Below are 5,393 nucleotides of genomic sequence, written 5' to 3'. Positions count from 1 at the left end.
TTGCACAGGATGGGAACCAAAACATTGTGTCAATTACTTTTGCCATGGTGGAGAGTGAAATGGCAGATGGGTGAAACTTTTTCCTTAGTAACTTGCGAAGATATGTTGTTACTTACTACAAGACACATGGCAGATAGCAGCATTTTATTAGAGTTGTTTCAAAAACAGCCGCTATCTGCAGTTTAGCGGCAATGTTGGTGGCAAATTTGAGAGAAGCTGTTATTTGCTCTTTCTTCTCAAGGTTCAATTAGTTGGCCCTTTCTCAAATCTTTATCTCAATTTTAATTCTAATTTTCTTCACTCTCACTAGTTATAATACATTCTCTTTTCTCCAACTTCCACCACCGTCTTTACACCCCCAAACTTTCTATGTTGTGCTAGCTCCTCTGCTTCTTCTACTCCCTCTGTTCTACCAGATCTGTTCACTATTTCATCCACTTATCACTATGTGTGGTTCAAATCTGCGGTAGCGACACGAGTATCCTGCCACTGTCACCTCCACCACGCCCGTCACATGTTCTTCTCCTTCTTCCTTTATTTCTTTATTTGGATTGTCATTTATTTTTCTTCTTTTTTCTGCTAGGTTTTCATGCTCTTACAAGAGGAGAAGTGCCCCTTGCCCATAACAAAAGTGCTATTCTATCCCAAATCTGCTCGCTGCTCGTGCCTTCTTCCTTCTGCTTTGCACCTTGACTTTTGGTTTTCTCTTTATGGTTCTTTTTTGTTCTAATTTTTTGCTTAGTCTAAATCCTGGTTTTGTTTTAGCTCTTAGGTTTTTTTACTAATTAAATTGATTGTTTTGATTTATTGAAGAAGAAGAGAAAGCTCAATAGAGAATCTTTTTAGCATATTCCATTCAATCTCTAAACCAAGTTGTAAATTGCAATGTGAGAATAATTTTTACAAATATTTTTATAAATTTGTCAAAATCAAGTGATACCCATTGAGTTTGTAAAGAGGAGCTTAGAAGTTAGGTCATGAATCTTGGTTGATATTAAGACTATTAAGCCTACTTATATTTTTAATGTTGATGATTTCACTAGTGCATTTGATGTGGTTTGAGGCTAACAAAATAGAATCTATTGGTGTTGATCTTGTTGATGTGCTAACATTGGCAAACGCTTGCAAGGACCATAGTCTCCCCATGATGAATTATGCCTTTAGTGACAATTTTGAATATAAACCAAATTCTAATGTGTTATAGTACTAATTAACCACTGACATTGAATTATTTTGCAAGTTGGATATTCAGGTATATTATTGTGCTTTTGGTTTGATTATTATGTCCCCACTTTTATTTATGATCATTGAATTATTAGAGTAAAATTTGTTACTGTCTACAAGGCCATTACATATTTAACTTTGTTGAACCACTTGTATAATGATCGTGGTTAACATATCATAGTTTGTCTTGCTTCTATTTTGGAAAATTGGAATGGAAAACTAAAGGTTTTTTTTTTCTTTCTTCTTTTTATAAATTGTTCTATCTTTGGAGGTTTTCATTGATTATGTGATTTTATTGGATTTCAGAGAAGGAGCAGTAGGATTAATGAGGACAAAGAAAGGTAAACTTGGATTTCTTCTAAGGATATAATATTTTTTTTTCTTTCTACAAACTTTCATTTAAGTTGGAATTAGGTCAATATTTATTCTTGGGCCTCCTATTAGCAACTAATAGTCTTTTCTTCTTTGCTATCATTATGGTTTTAATTTTGGGTCAAAATATTGTAGAAGCAGAGGGTCTTTAGTTTTAGAATTTGACTGGCTTTATGTGTAAGAGATTGGAAGTACCTATACCTTTTCTTATTCAACTTTTGGTTTTCTTTTGTGATAATTTGTTGTATATGTTTTACAACAAGAGATTATTTGTTTTGGAAATGGCCACCCAAGCAATTTTAAAGATGACAGGGTCCACTAGAACAGCTGACAAAGTCAATTCTTTTTTTATATAAAGATGTATGCTTTCAAAGATTTACTAACTTCACTACAAGAATAAGGCCGATTAGCTACTACAAAAATTGTCGTAAAGTCATCGCTAATCTGATGCAAAATATGATTTGTGACGGATTAGCTTCCGCCTAGCAACTAATGCTTTCGTCGCTAATTACAAGTCGCAGATCAGTGAGGCAAACACAACAGTCGCTAATTCATTGAAAAGTTTTTTTAGCGAATGAAAGATAGTCGCAAATCCATCACTTTTGTAAAAGCTAATTTCATAGAAGAAATAGATTAAACAATAGTCGCTAATTAGCGACAAACTCTACTACATCAGACTCATCGCTAAATCCAAGCTAACTTCGTAGACAAAATGGAATGTTTAGTTGACACTAATTAGCGAGAAATTTTTCCGAACCTAACTCGTCGCAAGTTGGCCGCTAATATGATCACGAATCTATCACATTTTATAGCCAATCTATAGCTAATCTTTGAAAATCTTTAATCAAATTTGTAGGAATTTTGTCGCTAAACCAAAACTATTATAAATGAGAAAGCAAAATTACGAAGTAGTCGCTAATGTGCTAAGAAATAATATATAGTCAATTAATTGCAATACTATCGTAAATGTCATCGCAAATTCCTTTTAAACTAGTAACAAATTAATAGGTATGTGACAAATGTTTCAGTCGCAATATCGTCTTTAAGTTGTCACCATCATGAATGAGTTTAGAATACCAATTCATACAAATATAATTAGTTCATCAAAATTATACATGTTTAAAAAAGTTCAAACCATGTTTAAAAAAATTGGATATTGAAGCTTAACCTAATAATAACCAAGTCCACCAAGTCTTGGACTTGATCAAACGCCTATTCTATCTATTCAATAGCCCTAAAAAACATGACTTAATTAGTAAATTAATAAAGAAAAAAGCTCAGTTATAATATCATGTAAAAGTAAGTATTCACTCACTTATTTAAAAATGTTTCAATCTCGTTGCACAAACGTGATCCTGCTTCTTCCATAAAATTCATTATATATTATACATCTCAGTTTCTCATTGCACATTAAAAAGTAAAAAAAAAAACAAAAAATAAAAATAAACAACACCTAAGACTTGGTAGTTGATAGAGTGAGGTAAATGTATTAAACCGTATACTTGCTTCTTCAAAACTGTAGGTATCTACATCAGTATCTATGTTTGCAAACATAGTTGGTTGATTTGCTAATATACTGCTGGACAAGGTAGAAATATTGTTTTCTTCATCATTCCTCTCTTTTATTATTATGCACAAAATATGAGGAAAATCATCTATTTTAGTATACCTGCAGGCATGAGCAAAAAAAATGAAAAGAAGATAAACCTTAAGTGGCCTCTCATGGTTAAGAAGACATCAGATAAACATTATTAATAATATCATAAAAATATATTTAACTTTAAAATATTTAAATACATAGAAAGAAACAACCTTTATACAATCCCTATATTTGGTGTTAATAACTGAATTTTCTATACCTGTAATCGAATAGAACAAAGAACTAAGATCAAATTTCAAATTAATGGTCACACTTTTGCATGTTCCCTTGACACTCAAAATATACTTACATAATTCACTTGGCAATTAATATTCGAAGTTTGCGAATAACAAAATTAAAAATTATATGTAAGCACTAACCACAAGGCATAGCCGACAAGTGGGAAACTCTAACGAATAACAAACTTACTGATGCTTCATCAACCAATATAGATGGTAGTGTATTCTCTGTTGCAATGACTACACCATTTGCAGCTGCAAGAGTGAAACACAACTACATATTACATGGTCTTGTAAAGAATAGGGAACTTTTCTACCACAGATGATCATCATATACTGAACACACTGTAAAAACTTTTACCTACTACTCAGCTAATATATCACCAACATCTAACTAGAGAGCAGATTCTTAAGAGTATCATTTCTTTTACAGTGGCTCTTATAAAAACCTAATAACAAAAATAAGTAGAAGCCCCACACAAATTTAGTCACTAATTTCTTCCCTACTTAACAATTATAATTAGTTACAAGTACCAGTACAAATAAAAAGAAAAAGATGCCGAGAGGGAACAGTAGCGATCGATACCTTCTTCAAATGGTGGCCACAGAGAGCAAGCTGAGCAACGAGCAACAAATTTGGCCCCGCAGAGAGAAACAGAAGAGCAGCAACAACCATTTGCGACAGTAGCAACAACAAAATTTTGCTAAATTTTAGAATTAGCAAAATGATAAAATAAAAAAAAATCGAAAAAATAAAGGGAGAAGATCTACTGGCAGCGGTGCAAGCAGCGGAGGTGCAGTGTTGCGAAGAGGAGGCAATGGCAGAGCCGAATGTAGCGGCAACGTCGTTCACCAAGAGGCGCTTTCTCTCTATCTCAGTGGTTTAGGTGTTGCTACTAGATTTGGAAATGCGTTGGTGGAGGAGGCGCCTTTGCTCAAGGTGGTGTTATAAAAACACTTAGCATGGAAAATTCTTGCAGTGTGACTGCATCTGGAGATTAATTATTCAAGGGATGCACATCACACTATATTATGCAAAAAAAATCATACATCACACTATAACGTGCAAAAAACTATACATCCTACTTATTCACGAAGTCATAACATGAAATCATACATCACAATAACTAATAAACAAACCTGAAATCAAAAGGGACAGAACAATAATCAACCTGACTCAGAAATTACTAACAAATTAGCAGAAGCATACAAACAAGTTAAAATCATTAACAATTTTGCAAAAATAGCAAGTGCAGATGGAACCATAATTAACTTGTTAGAAAATTAAATGAAGAATATTCAAGAAAGTAGTACAGCTACAACATACTAGAACATCGAAGAAGTTCAAAATCAAATTGAATTGGAATTGAATACAAGTTGCACTCATCATCTCCATATTAGAAGAATGAAGAATCATGAATTGGTAGCTTCAAGATTGATGATTAAGAATTTGAAGCAAAATTGAACAAGGAATTGACTAGTTATAACAACTAGTGCTTAGTTGTTATAAGAATTATTATTTTATTATGAAGGTTTGCCTATATAAAGGCTTCATATGTATGTTGTTATCTATCTCTCCATGAACAAAAAATACTTAGTGTTTGTTTCAAAAAATTCTCTCTTTATTATTATGAGCGTTATTGAGTTTGAGAGATGAAAAATATGATAGCGTCATTTATATGAGTGAGTGATCCTAGGGCCAATTAAGTGTGGGTATTATACTTACATAACTTGACTAAAAAAAATTCAAGAAGCAAAAAAAAAAAAGCAAACCACCGAATTAGAAATAAAACCAAACTGAATCAGAAAGAACAAATAAAATCAAAACAAAAAACAAATCAGAATATAACAATTTCAAGAATCAGAATCGTAACAACAAACTTAGAAACAGAACATAAAAAATTAGAATAATAGAAATA

This window comes from Arachis ipaensis, chromosome B9 (assembly GCF_059453495.1).
Source record: "Arachis ipaensis isolate K30076 ecotype BB chromosome B9, ASM5945349v1, whole genome shotgun sequence".
Taxonomy (NCBI): Eukaryota; Viridiplantae; Streptophyta; class Magnoliopsida; order Fabales; family Fabaceae; genus Arachis; species Arachis ipaensis.
Note: the sequence above shows the minus strand (reverse complement) of the source record.